General features: G+C 43.3%; 1 protein-coding gene across 2 annotated transcripts in view; it reads left to right on the forward strand.

The window, feature by feature from the left end:
- Positions 1 to 8,077: 8,077 nt before the first annotated feature.
- LOC114027891 (cadherin-5-like) overlaps positions 8,078 to 14,166 on the forward strand; it is a 49,998-nt gene continuing 43,909 nt past the window's right edge. Inside the window, exons 1-2 of one of the 2 annotated variants that reach the window (XM_027842067.1) lie at positions 8,078 to 8,220; positions 13,984 to 14,063. The gene's annotated coding sequence lies outside the window, so the exon portion shown is untranslated. The remainder of the gene's footprint in view (positions 8,221 to 13,983; positions 14,064 to 14,166) is intronic. The other variant, XM_027842066.1, reaches the window with a different exon arrangement.

Here is a 14,166-nt window from a genome sequence, read left to right on the forward strand (position 1 = left end):
ACTGCTACTACTACTACTACTGCTGCTACTACTACTACTATACTACTACTACTACTTCTACTATGAGCAGCCAAACTATCCCATGGGTCTACAGAAGAAAAGACAAGGGTCCAAGGAAATTGTGCACTATAGAATGTACTCTATCATAAGGCCACAGGATTTTGCTCTGAAAGAATTCTTAGAGATCATCTTTGATTCCCCATAAGACGGGAGACACAGGAAAGCAGGAGAGCAAGGAGTCAAATCCAACCCCAGGACCCCAGGCTGAAGGAATGTCTGTTTGTCTAATTAGGAGGCAGGAACACTACCAACGACCTACCTTCCTGTCTAAGAGCCCCAGTCCTATTGTTCTCCCTGGGACCCTCGGGCCTAGGCCTTAAGAATGTGGAGCCTCGAGGGACAGGAAGTCCCCAGCAAGGTTCCTCTATAGCTAGCATTAGCTAAACAAGATGTCCTTTCAGGACAAGCCCCCCAGAATTGGTATGAGAGTTGGTCTGACCATGGAATGGAGCATGTCCTCCACAGGGGTCAGGAGACCTGGTGTCCCAGGAGTCCCAGGTGTGCTGGGTGCCACCTTCCCCCCTCTGGGGCTCAGTTTCTTCCTCTGTGAACTGAAAGGATTGGACTAGTCATCTCTTAGTGTCCTTCCATCTCTGACATTCTTCAGTGATTATATCACACATGCACTTCTACTGAAACATGAGTAAAACCGATTGAGGGAAAAGGAAGACGCATGATGGAATTCCTGCTTTCCCAGAGGTTGCAAATGCCAAGTGAGACGGCATCTGCAAGGATGCTTTATGCTTCTGCAGGAAGTCAGCAAGGAAATCTCTGGGGCCTGAATGGATCATTGTTAATATTATTACGTGAATTCAGTTTCTTTTTAGAAATGTCTTTTTTTAAGAGAAAAAACTGTTAGCAAGAATGGTCTCACAGTATTGCCAATTTAAATGCTGGCAGCTTATGGCCACTGGGATATTTTTCCAACTGAAACACCCAATGATGGTCTGGGATGCATTTGCAAGGGAGGAGAGAGGGAGTTGTACCATCATGTGCAGTAACATAGTCACATTTGTCATTTTGCCAGTTTTAAACCCATCATTCCGGGTGTATTGTTCGGTTGTTTCAGTTGTATCTGACTCTTCATGATCCTATTTGAGGTTTTCTTGGCAGAGATATTGGAGTGGTCTGCCATTTCTTTCTCCAGCTCATTTTACAGATAAGGAAACTGAGACAGACATAGTTAAGTGACTTGCCCACGGTCACACAGCTACTAAGTGTCTGAGGCCAGATTTGAACTCAGGGCTTCCCACCTCCAGGTTCGACTCTATCCACTGTGCCACCAGCTGTCCCAGTATAGACCATAAATCTAGACCTAGCTAGAAGAAACTTCTGAAACCATCTAATTAAATTCCTCCATTTTACAGATAAGGAAACTGAGGCCTAGGAAGGTTACAGATTTGACCAAAGTCACAAGGGTAGGAGACATCTGAGAAGGAACCTGCTCTTACATTTTTTGATGCCAGTGCTCTTTTCAATATACCCTCCTGCCTTTGGCAAACCCCAGCAATATTGCTCAAAGACATGGAAACAGACTATGAGAGCTGAGCACAACCTCAGAGCTACAATGGAACTTAGAACATACAAAGTTATGGGAAGAGAATTCAGAACATGAAATATAAGAGCTAGACGGAATCTTTGAATACTGAATGTCTGAGCTGGAAGGGGTCTTAAGTTATAAAATATTAGAACAGGAAGGGAATGCACATTTCTACAGGACCTGGCACTGTGCTAAGCACTTTTTACAAGTATTATATATCACTCGATCCTCACAATGACCTTGGGAGGCTATTATCATCCCCATTCAATCCATCTTTATGACTTTGGAAAAGTCTTTGGTCCTTTTCTGACCCTCATTCTGTTCTTCTGTAAAATGAACTTTAATGTTCTGACATTCTTTTCACTAGACCCCTTCCAACTCTACCAGTCTCTGTTCTAATATTCTACAAGGCTTAATGTTCCACCATGATGCTAATCACAAGCCATCATTCTGAACCACAGCAGACCAGTGACTTGGCCGTGGTACCATCTATCAATCATTGGACCAATGGGTACAATTTTCAGGCAGTTCTAGCAAGTGGGACTTTTGTTTTTAAGCAATGAAACTGTCTCTACTCCCTTCTCATCTCTACCTCTTGGAATCACTGGTTTCCTTCAAGGCTCAGCTCAATTGCTACCTCTTACATGAAGACTCTTCTGACCCCACCCCCACCCCCACCGCCAGCGTCCACCTTCCCAAAACTGTCATGTATTCATTTGTATATATTATGTATGTACTTACTGGACAGAAGTAGATATTATCTTTCCCATTAGAAAGTAAGATGTTTAGAGAAGGGACTGTTTCATATTTTTCTCTGTATCTCTAAGCACTTGGTACAGGGACTGGCACCTGCTAAGCTCTGAATAAATGCTTGTTGATTAATCAGATAATTCAGAGAAAGATGGAACCTTTGACACCATCTAGTCCAGACCTCTCATTTTGTAGAGGAAGAAGCTGAGGTCAAAGAGAAGCTTGCCCAAGGTGACATAGCTACAAAGTGAACGAGTTAGGATTTGAACCCAGATCTTCTGAGTCTTGAATTCAGTATCTTTTCCACTATTCCAAACTTCTTCATTTAGGGGCAGCTGGGAGACATAGTGGATAAAGTGACAGGCCTATAATCAGGAAGATCTGAGTTCAAATACAACTTCAGACACTTACTAGCCATGTGATCCTGGGCAAATCACTTAACCTCAGCTTCTTTGTCTATAAAAATGAGAATAATAATAACAGCACGTACCTCCCAGGTTGTTATGAGGATCAAATGAATTCATAATTGTAATGTACTTAGCATGTAGTGCTTGGCACAGAGTAAGCATTATATTAATGTTAACTTTTATTATTATTACTTCCTCATTTGTCAAATGAAAGAGCTGAAAGAGATGATTCTGAAGGTCCTTCCTAGTTCTAATCTCCCATGATCTCTCTCTCTCTCTCTCTCTCTCTCTCTCTCTCTCTCTGTCTTTCTGTCTCTCTGTCTCTTTCTGTCTCTGTCTCTCTGTCTCTGTCTCTCTATCTCTATCTCTCTTTGTCTCTGTCTCTCTGTCTCTCTCTCTGTCCCTTTTCCTCCCTCTCCATCTCTCTGTCTTTGTCTCTCTGTCTCTGTGTCTGTCTGTCTGTCTATCTCTATCTCTCTCTTCCTCCCTCTGTCTCTCTCTGTTTCTCTGTCTGTCTCTCTTTCTGTCTCTGTCTCTCTCTCTTTTCCTCCCTCCATCTCTCTGTCCCTCTATCTCCACACACACACACACACACACACACACACACACACACACACACACACGGGGGAAGGAGCTCAGGAAATTGCAGTCCACAGTCACTGAGGAAACTGCAAAGGAGGGCAGGAAGCAGAGATTGAAACAGTGCAGCCCTGATTACTAACCCAGAGAGGGGGCAACAATGAATGCAAGGGGCGGGGGAGGGCCCCCAAGTGATGGGCTCCCACCCTCTTGTGATTTTCTTCTTCCAGGTCTTACTGACAAAAGAAGATTAGGGCTGGTCCAAAGAAAGAGTATTGGCCTGGAAAGGAGAACCAGCTCAGCCAGTTTTCTCACCCATGTAAAAGAAGGAAACTGGACTATATCATTTCTAAGCTCTCTCCTCTAACACTATGTGCTGAGCTCTCTTCCAGTTCTAGAATCCCATAAATGAGACTCAAAGCTGGTATGCACAGGTACATTAATACAGCACCTACTATGTGCCAGGCATTGTGCTAAGCACTTTATTTATTTATTTATTACAGATTATTATCTCGTGATCCTCACAACAACCCTGGGAGGTAGGGGCTATATTATTATCCCCATTTTACAGGCGAAAAAACTGAGACAGAGAGAGGTTAAGTGATTTGCTCAGGATTACCCAGCCAGTAGATGTCAGAGGCCAGATTTGAACTCAAGTCTTCCTGACTCCACACCCAGCACTCTAACCACCGTGCCACCTACCTACCTACAACACGGTGGTCAACGGAAATCATTTTTGTTTTGTTTTGCTTTAAGCCACATGATATCCCAAGGACCCCAGTGAGTGAATCACCACCAGAGAGTCAAATCACAAGTTGGGCATCCAAAAAAGGTCCAAGTTTGGAATTCAATAGACTTGGAATCATGAAGACCTCAGTTCAAATCCTGCCTGAAACACTTACAAGCCATGTGATCTTGAGCAAGCCCCCTGTCTCTGGAAGATGTGGATAATAATACCACCCACTTCTCAGGGTGGTTGTAAGGATCAAATGACATAATAATTGTGAAGTGTTTAGTACAGTGCCAGGCACATAGTAGGTGCTACATAAATGTTAACTCTATAAAACATATGTAAAGTATTTTACAAACCTTAAGGCACCATATAAATCCAAGCTATTATTCTCATCTTTCTCAAAATACTGTAATACAGAAAGCAACCTTCAGTGATAACCAGAAACTCAAAGGACCTATGACATCTGAAAACATGATTGGCTAGTACCATGTATGTGTGTCTGAGCCTGGGTCTGGACCTGTATCCGTACACCCCACATCACCCGCACATGTGGTTGAGCGGTGCTAATGAAGAAAAAGGCTTTGGTCAGCCAGAAGCAAGCAGTGGAGCTCTGCTCATGCTCCCCAGGGGTTCAGTCTTCATTATACATATGTAATCCATGGCTCAGAACTGATGCTCTGTGCACACACCAGCAGGTTTCGCTCTTGAGAGGCTTCTTAGGACAATCTTGTTAGCTCGTGCTGACACCCAGAATTTCCTGAGAGAAAATCAGGATTTGACTGTTTTTGCCCCTACCCAGGACATCCCCTGAGAACATCAGAATCTGACTCCTATCTAGGACTCAATAAAAAAAGAAAAGAGCTTTCAGACTCCCCATGCAAACACTCGGGCTAATAAGATATCTAATATTGCACAACATTCATTTAATCTGGCAAAAAAAAATCTGAACACTCACACCCTAATCCACAAACAGTCAGTATGCCACCTCTTCCCCTGCAGCAGGATGCCATCTTTCTCAGGAGTTGATCTGTTCCTCCTTCCTGAGTCACCCTCTCCAAAAGGAAAAGACTAGAATCAAGCAAGCCCTCATCCTATGGTGAACTTAAGGAAACTCAAGGAGTTTCTTCAGTCATTCTAGACTCATAGATCAACCCTTCAGTTAAAACTCCCCTTGCCCCAAAGCAGAGAACTCAGGACAAGATAGTCAGCTCCCCTCCCCCAAAAAAGGGCCACACAATTCATCCATCTCACTATACTAGGAAAGGTCACTTATTCCTCATCATCATAGCTCCAGGCTTCATTGCTCCTTGGTTCTAGCTTCCACATCTTCTAAAACTCAGCCTGGTGTGGCAGGCAAGGGTAGGAAGCTTCCTTTTTTAACTAATCATTCTTGCTAACTTGGTGCTAAGCTCAGTTGTTTCTAGCTGCTGACATAGTTCAAATGCTATCAATTCCCTCTAAATGTTGGTGCTTTGGAACAAAGCCCCATCATCCCATCCTTGTTATGGTTCTGGAAATCAGGTCTGCTGACTCTCTCCAGTACATCATACCTGACTCCAAAAGAAGAAATTTAACTCTTGTTTGCATGGCATTTTGAAGTTTACAAAGCAGTTTCCTCACAATAGCCTGTGAGGGGTGTGTGTGTGTGTGTGTGTGTGTGTGTGTGTGTGTGTGTGTGTATACAATAGTACAAGTACTATTATACTCATTTTACATGTGAGTAAACAAGCTCAGAAGTAATATTGTCACATAGCTACTTCATCTTTTTTTTTTAATTTGTATCTTTTTTTTAAAACAGGCTCAGAGTCTGGGAAACACAAGGGCTAAATATAGAGAACTGAGAATCCCCTGCATAGAGATGATAATTGAACCCATGAGAGCTGATCAGATCACCATTGACATCTACAATTCATTTAAGGACTTATAACTCTGCAAGGGAGGAAGGGCAGATGTCAGTATTTTTGAGCCTCAGTTTTCTCCTCTGCTAAATGGGGATAATATTTGCCCTATAGAAACCACATGGTTATTATCCAATGAAATGGGAGCTCCTTAAATCTTCTCTGTTTACATCTGTATTACTATCACCTTGCATAGTGTCAAACACACAGTAACATTTTGTTGGTAATCATTATTCAGTCATGTCCACCTCTTCACGATCCTATTTGGGGTTTTCTTGGCAGAGATACTGGGGTAGTTTGTCATGTCCTTCTGCAGCTCATTTTACAGGTGAGGAAACTGAGGAAAACAAGCTTGCCCAGGATCACACAGCTAAGTAAGTGTCTGAGGCCAGATTTGAACTCAGGAAGATGAGTCTTCCTGATGGCAGTCTGGAACTCTATCCACTATGTCATCACCTAGCTGCCTAAGAAATGCAAATTAAAGCATCTCTAAGGTTCCACTTCACACCTATCAGATTGGCAAAGATGACCAAAAAATGAAAATGACAATTTTTGGAGGGGCTTCAAAAGAAGAGCCCTCTGTCAAACCAGCTGTAAAGTGGTGGGTTATGAAGTCATTTTGGAAAGCAATTCAGAACCATCCTCCAAAAGTGACCCAGAGAACAACATCTACCGTAACAACACCATAAAATGAAAGACTTAAGAACTCTTATTTAAATCAACCACCCAACCACAGCTCCAAAGGACCGGTAATGAAGCGTGCTACCCAACTCCCAAAGCCAAGGACAGAATGAAGCATACATTTCTGGACACGGCAAATGTGTGGATTTATGTTGCTTAACTCTGCTTATTTGTTACAAATATTGCGCTTTTGCTGTGGGACTAGGGAGGGAGGTTATGGGGAAAGAGAAAGGAGTTAGCAAATAATAGTATTCCTCTCCAAAAAGAAACAAAAGAATGTCTTTGAAATGCATTTAAAATTTCACAGAAAAGAACAGAAATGGAACTGAGAGGGAAACACAGAACACCTTTGAAAGTAGTATTGAATTTATATACTCTTTTAGAGTAAGCTGTACAAAATAGATTCATAGTTTCATATATAATCTTCTGCCCTGCTTTCAATACAGAAATGCCCTCTTTATTTTTTGGTGTTCATTAAATCAAAACAAAAAAGAATTAGAAAAAAAAGTGTTCTGTTCTATTGAGAGCTTTTAAAACTGGAAGGATCTCAGAGATAATATAGTCCAATAGCCTCATTTTAAAGAAGAGGGAAACTGAGGCCTAGATGGGGCAATGATTTGCCCAAGGCCACAAACCCAATTGGTGGCAGACCCAGCATTACAACCAAAAATTTTTGACTCCCAGGCTGCCGCTCTATCCTACTCCCCCATTGCACTTCCAGATCATTTTACAGATGTGTGAAATTAAGCCCAGAGAAGAGAAGTGATTTTCATTAAAGGCAGAAGAGTCTTCTGTTGACTCTTGATTCCAAGTCCTGTAAACCCCAAATCCACCCTGTGACCTTTTATTAGAAATCTGGAGCAGAGCGCCCAAATAATTCAATTACAAAGACGGAACTTGATTGATGGGGTGGAAAGGGCATTGAATTCAGAGTTAAGAGACCTGGATTCGACTCCTGACTGACGCTTGAATCCAATAAGTGCCTTCACCTACATCCCTTATAGGATCTTGGCCTCCCACAATGAACCTATAGCCCAAAACCCTCTAACCTTTTGCCCACCCCATTCCAGAGGCTTTGGACAAACTCTAGCCTTGGTTGCCCCTCACTCCAAAACGGTTGGGACCCTCTGCCTTGAGAATGCCAGGTGACTGACCTAGTCAGCTCTGAACAGTGTCCCAGGATACCCCCCTTAGGCCCAGCCCCAAAACTGTTTACCCTTATAAAATCAACAGGACAGACACAAAATCAACAGAGTCCTCCAGATTTCCAATATCCCAGAGGCAGTCCTTAGGAAGGTCCAGGGCAGCTCTGCCCCTCACAATGCAACCTCCACGTATCTGGAGCTTTCCTCTCCAAGCCTGACCCTCAGAGAAACAATAACAGGAAACCATGCCGGGGGGAAGCTGAGCTGGAAAAGCCGCAGGGAGGAGGGAGGCTGCACACACCCAGTGGCCCACTCGGGACAGGGGCGCCGAAGCCTCCGTGTGTTCTCCGCCGAGCCTTTCTCTTAGATTGGGCAGAAGGCAAAGGACCCAGGGACATTCAGCCCCACTTCCGGGGCCAAAGCTAAGGTAAGAGACCACTACTGTCTTGGGGGATAAACAGCTTTCTTGATTTCCTGTATCCCGATGGGGGGGAAAGAAGAGGACGGAAATTGGGGTAGAGTTTATTAGGAGGTTTAGGCCAGTAGGGAAAGTAAAATGTATACATATAAACATTCATAGATGCATGTTTGGGAAGCAAGTCATAGGAGATAGAGGTCCAGCCTTGGAAGTAAGGAAGAAATGGGGCCAATCGCTGCCCTGACACATACTGACCATACTGGCTGTGTGTCCACAGACAAGTAACATACCCTCTCGGTGCCCCAGCCTCTCTCAATCAAGGTAGGGGGATTTCTGTAGCAAGAGTTCCCAACATGGATAAAATCACAGATCTGGAACAAATATATGTATATGTGTGTGTGTGTGTGTGTGTGTGTGTGTGTGTGTAGATATAGATATGTATAATTATAGATATGTACACATCTATATACATAAAGTCTTTAAATCCTTGACTTGTCCAGTGTGACCCCCAATGTCTATTCCTTATGAAGAACTTTAAAGGTTCAGAAATGGAAAGCACAGCAAGAGGGGTGCAATAGACAAAGAGTCCTAGATTTGGAGTCAGAAAATCTGGATTCTTATTTTAGTGTTATTTGCTATATGTGTCCTTGGGTAACTCATTTAGATTCTGTGAGCCTCAGTTTCCTCCTCTGTAAAATAAAGGGTTTGGGCTAAGTAACCGCTGAGGTCATTTCTAGCTAGAAATCTACGTTTCCATGACCTTAGAAGGAAAGATCTGGACTAAAAAGGAACCTTAGAGCAGGGAAGGCTCTCTCATCTTGTCCACTTCCCACAGTTTATAAGAGAAGGGCACCCAGAAGACAGAGGAGTCGAACTCAAGGCTGATGCTCAGCCCTATTTCTTTTCCACGCCATTGGACTACTTCCAAGTAGTATCCTGTCTCTTTGCCTCTTCTGTCCTAGCGTGTTTTGAGTCTCTTTCCCCCACCCTGTCCGGTTTATCCACTTAATGACTTAGAGACTAAATTAGAAGGATGAAGTAAAGGGATTCACGGCAAGGCAGGAGACCACCCCCTCCAAGTTACCCCGAAAACAGTCTCCTCCAAATTCTTTTCCATCTTCTGCCCATTTTCCAAGTCATGAGACTGAGTTATAGTTCTGTGAGTTAGGTTCTCCCTTTGGAATTTTCTCCATCCCTGAAGTGAAAAGGATCCAGGCCAGTGTAGTGAGAGAAGCTTTGGGTAATCAAAAAGAGAGATAAGATACTTTCCTAATAAAAATGCCCCAGCCCAGTCACCTGCAATGTCAGCTAGCCTCAGGACTGTGCCCAGCCTGCCCTGGACACTTAAGGACCAGTCCTCCCCACTGCCTGCTCTGTAGCACTCCCTCATGGGATTTGGGCACCAAATATCCCCAAAGTTTGTCTCATAGTGACATGCCCTCCATGTCGCCTCCATGCCCTCACCTCAGGCACCGCCTTACAGCCAATTTTCACCAAGTTCAGTGGGGGAAAAGCATGATACAGTGGTAAGAGTCCTGGGCCAGGCACTGAAGGATCCGAATCAGGATCCCAGCCCTACCACCAACTCACTGTGTGGCCATGGCAAAGTCATTTTCCCAACCTCATCCTCAGTTTCCTCATCTGTAAAAAGAAGGAAAGTGTTTCACTGAATGTTCTCTAAGGTTTCTTCCAACTCTACCAATCTATGAATCTATGACTTTATGACCCAAAACTAGGAAATGAGATAAACAGTCCTGTGCTCTATGGCCCATGTTTGTGTGTGTGTGTGTGTGTGTGTGTGTGTGTGTGTGTGGGGGTGGGTGGGTGGGTGTGGGTGTGGGTGTGTGTTTAAAAGGTAAAAGAAGATACAAAATCAGAGAAAAACTAAAATTTTATGAGGAGCTCTTTTCTATTTAAAGGAAGGAAAAAGCCCTGCAGAATGGTGGAACACTGGTGGCCCAAAAGTCAGGAGTCCTGGGTTTTGGTCCCACCTGTTTCATGGTCACTGAATGACTTTGGCCAAATGATTTACTCCTTCTGGGCTGCAGTTTGCTCATCTCTCACAGGAGAGGGAACAACATAATGTAAGGCAAAGAGCATTGCCTCTGAGGTCAGAGGATGTGTGTTCAAGCCTTATCTCTGACTTTTGCTACCTAGGTGAATTCACTGCTCTGGGCCTCAGTTTTCCTCATCTGAGGAATCCATGGGCGGATTGCACTAGATGGATTCTGAGGTCCCTTTGACCCTAGATCTGTGATTTCTGACATTCCTTCACCATCATCCAAACATCTAATGATGTAAATGAATCAAAACCCTTTAGAAAGCTAATGTTATCCTAGGGGCAAAAAGTAAGGTGTGTGGGGTAAATTGTGGGGCACAGGTGAAAAGATCATTCCATCCCCACTCCCTGCCCTGAAAAGTGATATCTCTCACCTGCCTACTAAGGTTAGATGGTGCAATGAATAGAGCGCTTACCCTGGAGTCAGGAGGACCTGAGTTCAAATCCAGCCTCAGACATTTTCCAGCTGTGTGACTCTGGGCAAGTCACTTCATCTGTTTGCTTCAGTTTCTTCATCTGTAAAATGGGGTTAAGAATAGCACCCACCACCTAAGGGTGTTGTGAGGATCAAATGAGATAATTGATATAAAGGGCTTAGCTTAGGCACATAGTAAGTTCTATGTAAATGTTAGTCATTTATTATTAGCTATTTCTAAAGCCCCTGAAATTCCACCATTAAAGATTGTGTCTGTAGGACCAAAGAGGTATGAAGTAGTACTAAAAAAAATTAGATTTATTGTCAAGAAGCCTGAGTCTTGTTACTCATTAGCTATATGACTATCATTCCTCAGAGCCTCAGTTTCCTCACCTATGGAAATGGGAATAATAATTCTAAATCACTACCTCCCAAGGAAAGTACTCTGTATGCTATAGAGCTCTATGTAAAAGTAAGCTATCATGATCATCACCTCCCTGAGCACCCTCTTTTAAAAAATATTTAATATTTTTCCCCCAATTACATGTGAAAATAATTTTTAACATTTTTTTTAATTTTGAGTTTGAAGTTCTTTCCCTCTCTCCTTCCCTTCCCCCCTCTCTCCCCTCCCTTCCTCATTGAGAAGGCAAGCAATTTGATATAAGTTATACATAGCACCTTCTTTTAAAACCCTAAATGGAGGTCATGTAAGGGAATGAATAGTAAGTTTTTGTCAGGCACCAAGCCTCAGTGTGAATGAGGGCCTCAAATCTACAATTTCTCTTCTCTCTCAAATGGATTTGTGAACTCATCAATTGGGAACACCCTCTCCACCCACCTCCCACCATGATTCTATACGCAGTCATCCTGTGTGATTTTTGCCCTGGCCTTCCTAGCAGTTCCCCACAGGGGCTCCACCCACTGGGCTGGAAACCTTCCTCGCTTTCTCCTGGCATGTGGAGGCTATCAGCAGGGGACTCTAGTTTTCCACGTTCGTACCATATGACCAGCCTGTCATCATCTCTTCCTCTCCCTATCTGTAAAATAACACTTGTCCTTCCTACCTCACATGAGTATCAGAAGGAATGTGCTTTATAAGCCTAAAAGTGGAATATTCATGAAAGCTGGATAAGTAATGTTGTTAGACAGACGAGATGCCAGGCCCCTTGCAGTCCTAAAGTCCTACATAAATGAGAGGTAGCCAGGATCAGGTCTCTGAAAGAACAGCAGCTCTGGTAGGATGGGGATCAGGGGGAAAGATGTGGAGCTCAGAGTACTATGGGAGAAAAACAGTGCGCTGGGCCCTGGGCTGGGAACAGTGGTGAAGGGGCCAGGAGAAGAGAGAAGCCAAGGTAGGGGAGGCTTCCAAGGACATTCTGTGGGCTGCATCCTGCTTCTGAGAGCTCTGGTTGTAAGCTGAAATGGTGAACATGAGCACAGAGTTTAAGCCAAAGGAGGGTAATCCCCATCACTGTTAGTATCACCAAAGCACCTGGTACAGTGGGTGCATAATAAATGCAAATGGATGGGATAGAATAGGATGGGATGGCATGGTGAAAACAGTGCTGGATTTGGAGTCAAAAGTCTTAGAGAGTTAAATCCCCATTCTATTATTTATTATCTGTATATAACTATGGGCAAGTCACTTCCTGGGGTCCTATTGTCTTTTATGAAAAATAAGAAATGTGCTGCCTAAGATGATCTCTAAGGGCCCATTCAATTTTTAATCCTCTGGTCCCATGAGATAGACTGAAGTAGAATGGGGGAGGGGGCAGCTAGGTGGCGCAGTGGATAGAGCACTGACCCTGAAATCAGGAGGACCTGAGTTCAAATCCGACCTCAGACCAAATACTTGACACTTACTAGCTGTGTGACCCTGGGCAAGTCACTTAACCTCAATTGCCTAAAAGAAAAAAAAGAAAAAGAAATAGAATGGGGGAGGATGGAACAGGATAGGATTAAGTAAGATGGAATGGGTTAGGTTAGGATGAAATGAAAAATAACAGTAATAACAATGACAATAATAATAATAATTGACATACAGAACTTCAAAGTTTGCAAAATTCCTTCCTTACAATGAGCCAGTAAGATTGGTAAAGTATTACTATTGTCATTTTACAGATGAGAAAACAGAGGCTCTGAGAGTTTAAGCCACCTGCCCACAATCATACAGCTATTAAGTAGCTGAAGTAGGAATCAAATCCAAGTCTCCTGGGTCCAAGTCCAACACTCTATCCACTAGGCACACAGACAGGAAGATGGTATGGTTATAGTTGGTACAATGGATAGGGTGCTGGACCTGAAGTCAAAAAGACCTGAATTCAAATCCAGCCTCCGATACTTACTAGGTGGATGACCTTAGATAAGACACCTAACCTCTGTTTACCTTGGTTTCCTCAACTGTAAAATGAGGATAATAACAGTACCTACCTCCCAGGGCTGTTGTGAGAATTAAATGAGATAGGTGTAAAGTACTTAGCCCAGTGTCTAGCACATGGCACATAAATGATAGCTAGCATTGTTATTATTATTCTGTAACGTCATGGATCACACTGTCGGTTTTCATGGCAAAGATCCTGGAGTAGTTTACCATTTCCTTCTCCAGTGGATTAAGGTAAACAGAGGTTGAGTGACTTGGCCAGAGTCACACAGCTAGTAAGTGTCTGAGGTCAGATTTGAACTCAGGTCTGCCTGACTTCAGGCCCAGCACTCTATCCACTGAGCCATCTACCTGCCCCCTTATTATTATATAGGGAAGGGAAATCATAAAATAGCTAACTTTCAGTTAGTACTTTGTTTGCAATAGCTTTATACGTATTATCTGGTGTCTCACTACAACCCTGTAACACAGGTGCTATTATCTCCATTTTATAGATGAGGAAACAGAGGCTTTGTTGTTCAGTCATTTCAGTCATGTCTGATTCTTCATGACCCCATTTGGTTCACGAAGAGAAGCTAAAAGATATTAAGTCACCGGCTCAGAGTCACACAGCTAGTGAGTGTCTGAGACCAGATTTGAACTCAGGTCTTCCTGACTCTAAGCCTAATACTCTATGCAGTGATTCGCTTAAGGAATAATGCAGAATTAAATGAGATGGAATAATAAGGAAAAGTATAGAAAGGAATAAAAGAATTGTTACTGAGATGTCTTCCACCTCCTCTTTCCCTTCTCCCTCTCCTCCACTTCCTCCTTTCCTCTGCCATATTCCTTCCCTAACTTTTCACCTTTCTTGCCTTCCTTCCAAGTTTCTCTCTGTGTTCTAACTAGAAAACCTTTGTTCTACATTTGGTTCACCAGGGCATACTCAGGACTGCTGAAGCTGCTATGCTCTGAATTAACCATCCCCTCGAACAAGAACAGAGGACTCTTTTTTTAAGGTAACCACAGTTACCTACTTACAAGAGACCATCTGGTCTCTTCGTCGCTTTGTCTGGACTGTCAGGGAGTTACCCTGAGAGGGTTAAGTTTAGAAGAGCCAGG

Source organism: Vombatus ursinus, unplaced genomic scaffold (genome assembly GCF_900497805.2).
Source record: "Vombatus ursinus unplaced genomic scaffold, bare-nosed wombat genome assembly UNPS02014864.1, whole genome shotgun sequence".
NCBI classification, from domain to species: domain Eukaryota; kingdom Metazoa; phylum Chordata; class Mammalia; order Diprotodontia; family Vombatidae; genus Vombatus; species Vombatus ursinus.